General features: G+C 38.3%; 1 protein-coding gene across 1 annotated transcript in view; it reads left to right on the top strand.

The window, feature by feature from the left end:
- BRE (brain and reproductive organ-expressed (TNFRSF1A modulator)) overlaps positions 1–15,118 on the top strand; it is a 343,490-nt gene that overhangs the window by 118,280 nt on the left and 210,092 nt on the right. The window lies entirely within an intron of this gene.

The following is a 15,118-nucleotide window of genomic DNA, read 5'->3' as shown; positions in this document are numbered from 1 at the left end:
CTGTCTTGGTTTTAGCTCCTATAACCAGCTATCTTTTGGAGTCTCTGAGCCTCTCCCATAGTTTTCCAATAGATTATCTTTTTTATTTTTCTGAAGTATGATTTAGGCTTCTGTCATTTATAATCAGAAACATCTTGACTCATACAGGAAGGCATTATTATCTGCATTTCTTGTAGGCGAGGAAACTTAAGCTGAGAGCAGTTAAGCGGGCTGGCCAGGGTTATGGTAGCTGTGTATGGCAGAGCACAGGTTCGCCTCACTCAAGAGATTGCCCATGGAAGCTAGTTGCAGAGCAGGCCCTTTCTCTGCATAAAGGGGTGGAACTTTATTCTTGCACATTCAGTGCCCAGTCTAGTTCTTTCTAGCTTCTGATATGATGTAATTATGAAAATACTTTTTTTGACAGGAACTTTCTGGTGGAAACACATAACAGTCCTGTTAACACATTTCACCTCCACCCCTTTCTAAAAAGTGATTTCAGCAAGGCAGTTGGCAGTGAATAGAACCTGCTTCAGTCCTGTGGTCGCACACACGCTGCCTTGTAGACTGGTGCAGTAATCCAACCTTGTTTCCTTTGAAATACTGTAGCCTGTCCAGGAAACTGTATTAGCGCCTCTAAACAATTGCGTCATTCAAGAGCAAGACTGATGAGCCCTGTTAAGGCTATGTAGGATCTGTTTTCCACCCTGAACAAAGTTAAGCAAGTTCTCATAATAATTTTAGAATGATTCAGCCTTTTCTAGTTGCTGTAACTGATGTTGAAAAAACTTGGAAATCAACATGAGGCTATTCTTTTCTGTTTCTCAGAATCATCCTTTTGAGTTATTATTATACTCTAGTGTTCATTTGATAGTCGATCCATTTTAACAAATTACCATAAACACATATGTTGAGAATTAATATGAATAAGGCTGAGGTTTTATGGTGGGATACCCAGGCAATCATAATCATAGTAAAAAATTTGTACTTGATGGCACATAGCTAAAAGTTCAACTTAATTTATTTACCTCAGTAGCACATTATCTAGGACTGTTTCCTTGAACAGCCTAGAAGTGAAGTGATACACTGGTAGCTGAACAAATGAGAGGGAAGGGCTGATATTTATGAGTTTTAAGCTCCTTATGGAAAATTTAGTCTAATTCACCTTTCTATTTCCCTGTATTCTAGGCACAGTGCCCTGAATACAATATATACTCAGGAAGAATTTGCTTTTAAAGAAAAAAATGTATGTATGTGTATATAGTATATATAAAATGATTTAATGATGATGTAGGTGAGTTCTTATATTACTCAAATGAACTCTACTTTTGTAAAAAAAGAAATATTATGATCCACAATTATAATAATTAAAATCTGAAAATCTTAAGAAAACATAAAAGGAAATATAGTTCTCAAACTCATTCTATTTTTATTCAATACATATATTTTACTTGATATGATGAGAGTAGCCTAATAAAGAATAGAAACAGACTCCTGATTATGTAATAGCCCACAATTATTTTTATGGCTATTGCATTCCAGTCTTCTTATGCAATATTTACAATGTACATGTGTAGCAAGGGCACAGAATACAAGTTTTAACAATCTTAACTATAAATCAGAATCAACTCACGCAGCATTGGCGAACCTGCTTGGCTGATGCAGATAACCTTTAGTAAGAATACATAAAACACTAGGTTTATAACTCTGTGGTAGATTTAGGGTTCTAAGTTCTAAAGTTTAATTATCCCCTGCCCCATAATTAATTCTTCCAAGACATTTTGATATTGGTTTAATTCTGAAGATGGGGAAAATCTCATATATTACATTTTGAAAAATGTTTTAAATACTATATGAATGTGACGAGAACTTCAGCAGATTATGGCTACAAAAGACTGTGATTCAGCCTGAAAACATAACCTATGGAAAATCATCAGCTGTGCAGAACGAGCTCTTCCAGATGACAGATCTAAGAAAACCTGCCAATAAAAGAGAGAATGCTAAAGAAAAAGAATCCCATAGACTCTCAACACATGGCCTTGACACTGACATATCTTATAGTTTTTAGTGAATAACAAGCCAAAAAACTGGGTTAACACCCCCTGCCCCCCAAAAAAGAATGTGTGAATTTAAAAATGTTTACTGATTTTTTTCCTCCACTTTTATTTCAAAGGATGTATTTAATGGTGTGTGTATGTGTATGTGTATGAGAGTGATAAAGGGAGGCATATTAATTATATTTTTACCTTTCATGATAATAGAGACTCCTAGCAAACTGAAAATAAAGGCAAATACCCATGTAAACTTATACATTAGTAAGAAAATTTCTGTCATCATGTTATCATCATTGGTTCTCTCAGTTACGTAGTTCAGCCTTTCAACTACTACTTAAAAAGAAAGGGGCAGCCCCTCCTGCCTGGCTCAATGGTTGTGCATAGACCTATGAACCAGGAGGTCATGGTTCGATTCCTGGTCAGGGCACATGCCTGGATTGCGGACTCGATTCCAAGTAGGGGGTGTGCAGGAGGCAGCCGATCAATTATTCTTTCTCATCGTTGATGCTGAGTCCAGATTATTATGACCACCTGACGTTTGTAGGCAAATTAGCTATAATTTCCTGCTGAAGTTGCTAGAGGGCCAGATCATTATAAGCGTCTGAATAGCACAACATACCTAAGTATCGTTGCTGATCAAGTTCATCCTATCATGTTGATGTCGTATCCCAGTGGAGATGGCTTCTTCCAACAAGACAATGTGCCATGCCACGGTTCTCGTGTGGTGCAGGAGTGGTTTCAAGAACATGAGGGAGACTTTACCTTGCTTAGGTGGCCCCCACAATCACCAGATCTCAATCCAATTGAGTATTTGTGGGATGAAGTTAAAAGAGCCATCAGGCAGCTGGTTCCACAACCATCAAATCTCATAGAACTAGACAGTGCTATTCATCAGGCATGGTGTCAGATTCCTCGCATCACCTTTCAACATCTCGTGGAGTCAATGCCAAGAAGAATAGCCGCAGTATTGAAGGCAAAAGGTGCCCCAACGAAGTACTGATGGCATGGTCATAATAATCTGGCCAGTCATAATAATCTGGCCACTCAGTGTATATATATCTCTCTGAAATCAATAAAAAATATATTTTTAAAAAGGGCCACTAGAGATTATCTGGTTTAATTTCTTGATATTAGATTATGCATGTGCTGTGGTTGTTACCTCATGTGTTCACATTCACTTATTCAGTCAGTGTTGAGTGCCTACTATGTGCCAACCAACTAGAGAAACCTGTAGTTTACAGGATGAATCTTGTCTGATGAATTTCCAGAACACACGAGTTTTGAATATTCCATGTGTTTGGAATATAATGGGTCAGAGTTACAGCTAGTTAAGTTTTAGGTTAAGTCTACTTCCAATGTTTCCTTCTTCAGGTTGGAACTGATTCAGATAGGTATTCCCTCTAGAGAACACTTAGTTTCTCCTAATTTCTATTAGGAGTGCCCACCACAGGAGTTGTGGTGCTAATTTAGAGTGGGGTTAGGCGAACAGGAAAATTAATTGCCAAGTAACTGCAGAGCCGTGGATAAACGCAAACACACAAAAAGATCAGTATTCCAGCTCTGCTGCTTGCTTAGTTGTGTGACTTGGTTTCTTCATCTAAAATACACACACACACACACACACACACACACACACACACACACACACACTAGTATATATGAGAATATAACTACCTACTTGCGAAAGTGGTCATGAAGATTGAGTTAATACATTTAACTGGTTAATTCAGTGACTACCACAGAACACTCTAAAAATGTTATCTATTATTGTTATTTACAACACGTCCAGACCTAAATGTTACATGTGTCAGGTAACAAAGCTGAAACAAACAAGTATGGCGTTGATGTCCTCACACACATGGAACATTCTTCCTGCGGGATATTGGGCAAGAGTAAGTTTATAAAATGTTAGGAGAGGTAACAGGACATAGTTAGGGGTTTCCTAGGCCAGCAAGTCTTATTTTCTAGAGTAAGCTGAGCTGGCTTAAGCTGAGTTGGAGGGTTGTGATTGGTGTATGTTAGGTAGGTTTCCTTGACAGGTGTTTCCTATAAGAGCTGGCTGACGGGTTTAGATTGTGACATGGGCTGGCCCTCATTTCGTGGGTCCTTATGTATGAATTAACTTTATTACATGGAATTAATTTAAAAGAGTTAAACCTACTTTAATGGACAGTTCCAAATAGCTTCTTTAAACCTCACTATAGTCAAATTACTTTTTCTTTATTGCTTTCAGAAAATCTTGTAACTCCCACAAAGCTTTCTAGTGTTTTTCCCCACCTGCTCTGTGGTGCTATGTAAACTTTCCCCTTTGTTAGCTAACATGACAAGGTTTGTTGTTGTTGTTTTTTAAATCTTTGAGAGCTCCTTTTCAAATGTCCCATGCATGTCTCTCTTTTTAAAAAAATATATTTTATTGATTTTCTACAGAGAGGAAGGGAGAGGACAGAGAGTTAGAAACATCAATGAGAGAGAAACATTGATCAGCTGCCTCCCAAACACCTCCCACTAGGGATGTGCCCGCAACCAAGGTACATGCCCTTGACCGGAATCGAACCTGGAACCTTTCAGTCCACAGGCCGACGCTCTATTCACTGAGCCAAACCGGTTAGGGCTGCATGTCTCTTTTTCTATGGAGGGAAGCTACTTTGTCATCTCCCACATGTAGTAACATACCTTGGTTCTATTCAAAAATCCCCAGGAAAGTGTTTATTTTGATCAGTAAAAAAGAAAACTAAAACATTGGATCACATAAGATGCATCATCCTGACTGCCCTACCCCTAGTTATAGGAAAAACTCACTACTACAGAAGTTCTGCAGTGCCTTACTTATCAATCTTAAATTGTCAACAACTTGGCTTTGAGGTATTTTCTTAAAGAGGTTATGCGCTCCTCTCTTGATAAGGACATTTAAAACCATCAGAACAAAACAGTGTTTCATATGTAAAGTTCATTGCACTTTACTCTCAAGTAAAGGTACACTCAAGATTTGTGCACTTTAGTTTTTGACAATTATACCTCTTTAAAAAGGTGTGTTAAATCTCAGTTAATCCCTGCGCAAGAGTTGCAGCTTGTCATGTCACCTGTGTTTGAACTAAAACTACACACCTGCCACTTACTGTGTAACCTTGGCAAATTACTCAAACCTCCTAAGCTTCAGTTTCCTGAATTATAAAATGAGAATAGTAATATCTGTCCCAAATGTCATGTTGGTAGAGAGTTTTCCTTTGACTCCATGTGCTCTATCTCCAATCCAACCACTTCCTCTCTCCAAAAGTAATTACTACCCTAACTTTAGAAAGGAACCCATGAGACTCTTGATGGTTTCCTCACCCAAGTATGGGTCCTTCAACTAGAGCTGAGTCTTACCTATTATTTTAAATTCCATATGTTTCTAAAGTCTCTTTTCATCTACAGGTTCATCCTTTATTCTCTTTTCCTTACAATGTTGTTGTTGTTGTTGAAGAACTCAGGTCAGTCACTTATAGAGTTTCCCATTGTCTAGATTTTGCTGATGCAGTCTCATTGTGCACTTCAGCATGTTCCTATATATTTCCCTCAAGTTGGCAGCTGAATTAAAGGCTTTATCAGATCTGGGTTTAATTGCTTTGGCAAGACTACGGGTGTGGTGTGTTCTTTTATCAAGAGACATATAAATGTCTGGTTGTCACTCTTTTTGTGATGTTATAAAAGAATATATGATATATATATTTTTTCTTCTGAAAGATTGTATCAGTTTACATTTCCTCTAATTTTTATGATTGGTGCTTTAAGGCTTGGTTACACTTGGGAGCAAATTGCTGGGACTCTTAGAGTTGTAGACAACTGGTAAAGCATAGACACACATTTATCTGTGACAGAATTCACAGATTGCCATTCAGGATTTTTCAACCTCAGCACTACTGACATTTTTGGCCAGATAAGAATTCTCTTTTTGAGGGGTGGTTCTGTGCATTGTAGGGTATTTAATAGTGTCCTGGCCTCTACCCTTTAGATGCCAGTTGAACTCTCACCTGCCCCCCACTTGTGATAACAAAAAATATCTCTAAACATTGCCAGATGTCCCCTGTTAGGGTAACATCTCCCAAGTTGAAGACCGTTGAATTTCCCCCCATTTTTGTTTCTATAATGCAAGTCTGTTTGTAAAATTTAATTCTTAGTCTCTGCATACAAATTTACATAATGATTACATTCCTGAAAAGTAGTTAAGAAGTATTTTCTTATACATCTTACAATAGTTTGAGGAGAAAAACAGTCTGAGTTCAGTTCCTTTGGTAAAACCATAGATGTTCTTGCTTTATTCCTTTAACAATAAAGAAAATTTGTGGAAAACATGAATATATTGAAAAATTGTTTATGAAGTGTGGTAATTTACAACTCTCAACCTGACATGCTCTTTAAACAGGTGCTGTTGTCCTGCTGTGTCTGTCCCTGCTTTGTCCGTGTGATGCTGACTGTCCGTGTCAGCTGTCCTCCCTTTGTCTTCTAGAGTGAGTCGCAGGACCCAAGTGTTACTCTGACAGTGGGGGCCCTTTGCTGCTTCTTTATCTGACCATGATTTCACTTAATTGTTTAATACCTCCCCTCCCCCAAATCCCAAAGGAATCCAAAGAGCATAATCTTGGAATTTTATTTCACCTAAAAAATTGCATATATGAGTTGAAACTGGCCAGATCTGGACTGTTGTAGAGCAGACTGCATTTCTCAGTGTTACTTTTTAAATCTAGTTGCAGTGGTATGTAAAGAAATAAGGATTATCATGTCCACAACTTTACTTTTGTGACAGAAGCCATGAAAACAAGTCCGTCTTTGAGCCTGATTTACTTTCAAGGACTCGAGGCGCTACTTCAGCTCAGTTCCTACCTGAGATTTAGTATTGCAGATGCATTTTTTCACGAATAGCCAGTTACAAAATTTGGGAGGTGCTTGAAGTGGGTGAAATGCTGTCCCTCCAATAAGGTCATATTCCCAGATGGCCAAGCCCACATGACCTTCAGGTTCTTCCTTGCACTTCAAGAAAACTTGTAGTGTGCTGTGCATCGAAATCTCCCTTTTTCTTTCTTTGTGCGAAAACTCAAATTCAGAAGTTTTTGTTGTTCAGGTTAACATCTCATAGGGCTATACTGAGTTCTTTCTAATCTCATTCCTCATATTCAGATGCCACTGGTACTTATATCTCTTCAACAGAGTGCCTTAACTCTGAGAGAAGGGGCAGGACCAACACTTAGGGAGCAAACCCAAATTTAGCCCTTTGTCAAATTGAGTGTGTTTATTAATGATAAATAATTTTTATTTCCCTAAGTCTTGCCATTATACAATTGGTAAATCTTCAGTAGACCTATTTCCCTGTCTGTGGACTTTTGCATTCTCTTTTGTATTTACTGTCCTTCATGGCATGAGGAGGGTTAAGGGAAGGTGTGGAGTACTTAGTTGAGGGAATGCTCACCCCATCAGGTGAAGCTCAGTGGAAGGTACCTGTTCACCACCCAGAGACTCTTCATTGATTTGGATAAATTTGGATTTTTCAAGCTCTTGCTTGAGATATAAATTTTCCTTGAGAATAGTAAAGTTTATACTTTTAGTGTACATTTAACTAAATAGATATTTGAGGCCATACTTCTGCCAAGATATTTTGGGAATGGGAGATTTGATACAGACTAGGAAAAAGGAAGGCAGTTTTGAAGGAGTTCCCCCCCAGGAGAGGCCTAAGTTAGTCACAGATTTTCCCAGCTCACGGACCTTTGGGGCACATCTGCATTTAACTCTGAAGATTTTCTATGCTACTGACCTAAGAAGTCAGTGTTGCCTTTGCCTGCTCCCATGTTAATACAAAGTACCCCCAATAAAGCTAATACAAGTTCTAACATGCAAGCCTTTTTCTGGTCACAACAAAACTTTTTGAATCTAGGATAGTATGCAGGGACACACAATTGTCTGGATTGGATCAGCCTCTCTTGAAAAGCTGAGAGGACTTCTTTCTCTCTCAAATGCAGATTAACTTGGCCTTCAGGCTCCTAACAAGTTAGTGATGGGGCTGTACAGCCTGGGCCCCCACCCCTGTAGTAAAAGGGTGGCTTCCTGGTATATAATGGCATTCCCTTTTAGCCAAGGAAATTTCTACTTAGTCAAAAAAGGATGAAAGTAAGGTTAAATGTCAAAGAACATTACAATGTCTTATTACCATTTCAAAATATAGCCATTATGAAAACAAAGACTCTGTGTGTGTGTGTGTGTGTGTGTGTGTGTGCAGTGTGTATGCAGGTGTCCCTTTTAGGGGCCTTTACCTGCTTTTGTTTGTCATACAAGTCTTTGTGGTCTACAGTTTTGACACCAAGGGAAAATCATTTAAACTAATTTTCAAATGCAGTATGCAATGATTGCTACTTGTACTGCAGAGGTCATTGCAGTAGGCAGCCAACTCAAGTGGAGTATTTAACATGTATGTTTCCTATAACTGTAATAGATTAATTATTTTTTTGTCTTTATAAAAATATTTTTATTTAAAGTAATTTCTTCAAACTTTCAGATGCAAAGTTTGAGTGAAATATTCAGAAATACAAAGGATTTCTGAATGGTTCATGGAGTCACAAATAAAACCACTTTGAATGCAATAGAATCATTATTTTCACTTTATTTTAATAAGACTCTCTACTTCCATATTATCTCATTTATTTTTCCTCACTTATTGTTTACATTATATATTTTATATTGCATAAATTATATATTGTAGATGATCAGATTTAATGTAAAAATTTTGAGATGGAACATTTTATCCCTGTCTTTGTAAAATTTTAGATTGAAAATGTTTGTGAGAATAACTCTTGTTTCAGTAATTTAACATACAGTTTGAGATCATTTAAATTTTACCACTTAAACATTTTTAATAGAGAATTGTGTCATCTCAATTTTTTTCTTAATTTATGTGAAGTTATTTTTGTACCATGAGCTCTTCAAAGACAGACAAAGTGCCTTATTTATCTTTGTATCATAAATACCTAATTTAGGTGATCAGCAATGTTTATCAACTCAACATATTCTTTCATTACTTGGAAATTGACTGTGGGAGTGAATGACTTAGAAAATTTATAAATATTCTCTCAGATGATATGGCCTTTCATTGTAATGGACTGAGCAGACGTTTCAAGCGTTAGGTTTTGGAGACAACAATAAAATTACCCAGAGCTTTGCCTACTTACTGACAATGGAATCGTATATAATAAAAGCCTAATATGCAAATCGACCAAATGGCGGAACAACCGGTTGCTATAATGTGCACTGACCACCAGGGGGCAGACGCTCAACGCAGGAGCTGCCCCTGGTGGTCAGTGTGCTCTCACAGGGGGAGTGCTGCTCAACCAGAAGCTGGGCTCATGGCTGGTGAGCGCAGCCGGCGGTGGCGAGAGCCTTTCCTGCCTCCACGGCAGTGCTAAGGAGCAGTGCGACGAGTGGTGAGGAGCAGCGAGCAGGTGGGTGGTAAGGAGCGAGGGGTCCCAGACTGCCAGAGTGGGCAAGTCAGGCTGAGAACCCCCCCCCACCCCACCCCCCAGAGCATGAATTTCATGCACCGGGCCTCTAGTTAAATATAATTAATGGAGGTGGAGAGCCTGGTTAGTTATAAAATTACATAAATGTTTGTAACAACAAAGCACACCTTTCTGTCTTAAGTATCTCACAGCATGTGTAAGTAAAGATTTTCCTCTTTAAGGGCTAGTTGTAAGAGAAGACTGCTGCTCTCTTTTCCTATATGTTTTATGAATTTAAAATATTTTTATAGGGTGTATAAGATGCTATTAAAATTGTAGTGACTTTTGGCTTTTATTCCACAGTATAATTATCCTTGATTACAGACTTCAGAATAGGGTATGGAAGAGCTATTTATCTCACAAAAAATTTTCACATAAGATTCTTGAACTTACTTTCTAAATAAAGACTTTTCTTTTTGAGGTAATTTAAAGCTAAATAAATATTATTTCAGAGAATGATTAAGTTTTTATTAAGGACACTGTCTTTGGTTTTGAAGAACAAATATATTTCAGCATCTTTTGTTGTGAACACCCAGAATGTCTAGCAATGCTATTTGATCATATTGCTTCAATTCCTTTCCTAACCCCTCTTCCACTCCCTCAACCCCACCCCAAAGAAAATGCTCAGGAAATACAACAAAGACACCACATCATGTTATCAGACTTCTTTTCTTTAGTTCTGTAGAGTGCCATTATCTTGTGAAGGTAGGACAATGTTAAATGTAGTTTTCATGAAATTTGTTACTATTGCACAGAAATTAAATACTAACAGAGAGGCATCAAGGATGACAGCTAGGTTTCTGGCTTGAGTTATTAGGTGGATGCTGGTGCAGTTTGCTTAGGTGGAGAGGTGAGGTCTAGAGAGAGGTACAGGTTTGGGGTGGGTGAGCAGGTTGAGGCATTGATCAAGAATTCCAGTTTGGACATGTTAATTTGGAGCTGCCTGTTACACATCTAAGTGGAGATGTCCAAAGATAGGATATGTAAGGTTAGAGTTTAGAAGAGAGGTTGAAGTGGAAATATGAACTTGGAAGTGATTGGCATGAAGACATTACTTATATCCATTGGAGTGCTGGAAGTCACCTGGGGAGAAGGTAGAGAGAGAAGAGCCCCAATGTCCTGAGGGATTTTTAGAGGTTATTTTGGGGAAAAGCTGTTAATAAAGAAGACTCATAAGGATGGTTGTTGAAATAGCAGGAAAACCAGGAGAAAGTAGCACTGCCGAAGCCAATCGATGTTCCAGGAGAGAGCATGGTCAGCTGTGTCACTGATTAAGAGGACAATACTGTTAACAGTATGGTGGCTAGCTTCCTTGTTATTCATTCATTTGTTCATTTGTAATTATTTATTAAATAAGTGGTTATCTCTACTTAGATTTTAAAGTTATTCATATTTATAGCACAAACCATTTCCATTTATTTTTATGTCAATTTTGAAATAAAAATTAACAGATACTTTCAAATAAATTGGGGAATACTGATACCAACTTCTTCAGCAACTTACTTTCTAAGTTTAATATGGAGAAATTTGCAGAGAGGAAAAACATGGCAATAAAAACCATTTCTTAAAAAGCCACTAAGTGTGCCAAAAATGGTTTCAAAACAGAAATTTCAGGATAGTGGATAATTGGGTGGTAAGTTGGGGTAAGAGGGTAGGGAATATACCCACAATTCTGTTGTATTTAATGTGTTTCTTTATCTGCTTGGTAGATTGATATTAATTATATCAGTGTCTGAATATATATTCATATCATTTAGGAATAAGTAACGTGCACACATCTTAGTAGTGTCTGGATATATATCAGTGTCATTTAGGAAAAAAAAGTGCACGTATCTTTATAACTTTCTTATTGTTGACACTATTTACAGATGTCCCCTATTTTTTGCCCCTTTGCTGCCCTCCATCCTGATGACTCCAATGTTTCTTCATTTTCTTTATGTTGTTATACAAAAGTAAGACAAGAATTGGAAACAGGTGAAATAAAAGCTCTTTGCTTCCTGAATTAGGATATGTAGGTTACTAAAGAAAAGTTTTATGCTTAATTATAGAATTGTAGTATTATTTTATTTATTTAAAATTTATTCTATATCCTATATAATAAAAGCCTAATATGTAAATCAACCAAATGGTGGAACGACCCGTTGGCAGGGGGTGGGGCTGGCTAGTGAGTGGTGCCAGGCCAGCCAAGGCAGATGCTAGCGGGCAGAGGGAAGGAACGGTGATTGGGGGTGGAGGAGGGAGGGGGGCACTGCGGCAACCGGTGGCAGGGGTGGCAGAGGGACGATGGGGGGCAGGGCTGGCCACTCGCTGGCTGGCACAGTCTCCTGGTTGGCCTGCCGGTCAGCCTACCGGTCGCCTCCCGCAGAGGGAGGCATTGGTGGCGGTGGTGGGGTGATGGGGCTGGAGCTGCCCCCTGGTAGTCAGTGTGCTCCCACAGGGGGAGTGCCGCTCAGCCACAAGCAGGGAGCGGGCCTAAGGCGTCAGTGGGACATCCCCTGTCGGCTCCCAGACTGCAAAAGGGCGCAGGCCGGGCTGAGGGACTCCCCTGAGTGCATGAATTTTTGTGCACTAGTCCTCTAGTAGTAAATAAATAAGTACATTATTTTATTGTTGATAAAATAGCACCATTGTATATGTTTTCAGATAAAACTTTGAGCTCTAGATCCTTGGTTAGGTATCCTTCCTTCTTAATTCTTTTCATGGGAAATTCAGAGTTTCATTACATTATTTGGATTCACAGTTCTTATTAAGGAATTTAATACTCTGTAAATGTAAGCATTACCTTTAATATGAATTAAGGGTGGGCAAATTTTATTTTATTGATTGAAACAGTGTTACAGACATTAGAAAGTAAACTGTTCACTCTTTTTTCTCAAATGAACCCTGTTTGAAGAAGACAGAAATATTCTGTTTTAATGATGGTGGCATAAACAGTAAAAGTTATTTTACATTGTTTTACAAATTGAAAAAATATTTTACAAACATAAAAACATTTTTATGTCACCTAAAAATCAATCTTGAATGTAGGCTCATAGTTAACTTTATGCTATAGATACATTTGTACAGATTGAGTGTACATTTATCTTGCATAGTAAATTCCTAAAAAGAAGCTACAGAGCTCATTATTTAAAAAATTCTTCAGCTAGTCCCTTTATAAAATGAGTAATTTTTTCTAAGTTTAAATTTTTAGATTAGATTTTTCAAGATAGTTAACTTGGGTTACCCTTTATCATATTTGTCCTTCATTAATGGTACGACTCTGGGGAAGTTAAACCTCTGAGTTTCAGCCTTCTTATCTATAATCCCAGAATTAGACTAGATAATCTCTGAGGTTCAGCCTTAAAACTGTATGATACTCATTTAAAAATAACTATACTATACAGCATTTAAAAAATTATTAATGACTCTTGTATCCTTAAATAAAGGCAGTGTTAAAGCACTGGGGAAAAAAGGAGTGGGTTTGATCCCAATAATGTAGATTTGTCTATTGGGCAGACCACTTGGATGAAGCAGAAGAATTCACAGATCACATGGCTCAACCTAAGGGGAAAGGAAATCTCCAGAAATTATGTGAGAGATGGTACTGCTATAGATTAGCTATCCGTCAGAGCATGGCTTTTATTTTATTTTTTTAATTGATCTCAGAGAGGAAGGGAGAGGGAGAGAGAGATAGAAACATCGATGAGAGAGAATCACTGATCGGCTGCCTCCTGTACACACCACACTGGGGATAGAGCATGCAAGTGGGACATGTGCCCTGACCTGGAATGGAACTGTGAGCACCTGGTTCATGGGTAGACGCTCAACCAGTGAGTCATACCGGCTGGGCTCCCAGAACTCTTTATGGTGATGGTTGTTGAAGAACAGTGAACAAAACAAGTAATCATATTTTGAGAGACAAATCTGGGCCCTTAAGTTTTCAGTGCCTATGGAACACATTGGTTTAAATAGAAATAAAATTGCTTTTAACACCACGTAAAATTCCCTTGGCATTCTCACTTTAAGTAATCCTCTACAAGTTTATTAATTCCTTTGTATCATTGAACTCCCTATTTGATGAACTAGTGATCTGAGTTAGTAAACATTTGTTAGGATATGTCTTTTCTGGAGATGTAAATAAAGCTTGGAGTATGTAAGGCATCTTTTTCTCTTTAAACAGTATTCAGTTAGGAAAGTGTTGGGATAATATCGTGAACACAATTGTCTAAGAACATTAAGAACCTTGGTCTGGATCTTTCATAACCATAAAAGGCAACATGTCTGCTTTCCTGTTTTGCATGGATGAGAAGGGAGTAAAAAACACCAAAAGAATTTTTATTGCATAGAAATATTTCCTTCCTAGCAGTGTGTGAAGCAATAATGAGCCTGAAAAACAATCTTATGTAGTAGTGGGAGAGGAAGGCAGGCAAACAGAGTGCAGTCACACAGGCTGGAAGGCCGGTGAGGACGCTGACTCCAGCCAGGGGCACTTCTACATCTCTGCCGGCACTTGCCCCTGGGCGAGGCTCCTTGATGCACCTCTTCTCACAGCCGTCTAAGGCAGGCAAGGCAGTAGTCGCTTCCTCTCTTCTAGAAGAGGAACTTGTCAACGTCTGTGGTGCAGATAAGTGGTGCAGACAGGCTAAAGCCACACTTCCCTAATTGCCAATCTGTGGCTAAGACCAGAGGAGTATCCATTGTGTTGAGGCAAATTACTCAGAACAGGAATTGTTGCTTTTAGTGTACCCAGTGGTAACTTAAACATTATAGACCAGCATTACTAAGTAAGCTTGATGCACCTCAATGATGGATTGGAGAGCTGCTGAGAGTGCTTATTATACTTCAGCACATCTTAACCCACATTTTCTCCCAGCCTAATTTACATTGGGCCCTCACACATTTTTAATGCTGTACGACTCTTCTTTTTCTACAATTTCCCTCATTTCATCCCTAAAAGAATTTAGGTTGCTGAAAAGAAATGACCATGATTCGCTTCTCAGCCTTTTGACTAAGCTTAAGTGTAGACAGGACTATGACTCTCTTTTTAAGCCAAATTAGAAGAGACCCATGGTTTCTTTAGTTTCAGTAAAGCAAACCTGCCTCATTCCCTGGTTGTGGAAATGATGCAGCAACCAAAAATGTACAGGAATCTGTTTTCTCAAATGCTCTTCTAAATACATTTTTACATGTGGTTTATTTTTTTTAATTTTAAGAAATTTTCTTAAGATTTAAAAATATATATATATTTTAAAAACCTTGATTTTAGAGAGAGAGAAAGAGAGAGAGAGACAGACAGACAGACAGACATTGATGGTTTGCCTCCTGTACACACCCTGGCTGGGGTTCAAACCTGAAATCTGGGTATGTGGCCTGACTGGGAATTGAACCGGTGACCTTTGGTGCATGGGATGAAGCTCAACCAACTGAAGGTTTATTTATTTTTTATTATTTTAAAATATATTTTATTGATTTTTTACAGAGAGGAAGGGAGAGAGATAGAGAGTTAGAAACATCGATGAGAGAGAAACATCGATCAGCTGCCTCCTGCATACTCCCTACTGGGGATGTGCCCACAACCAAGGTACA

Source organism: Myotis brandtii, unplaced genomic scaffold, assembly GCF_000412655.1.
Source record: "Myotis brandtii unplaced genomic scaffold, ASM41265v1 scaffold454, whole genome shotgun sequence".
In the NCBI taxonomy this organism is placed as follows: domain Eukaryota; kingdom Metazoa; phylum Chordata; class Mammalia; order Chiroptera; family Vespertilionidae; genus Myotis; species Myotis brandtii.
The sequence above is the reverse complement of the archived record's forward strand: the minus strand, read 5'-3'. Positions and strand labels throughout refer to the sequence as shown.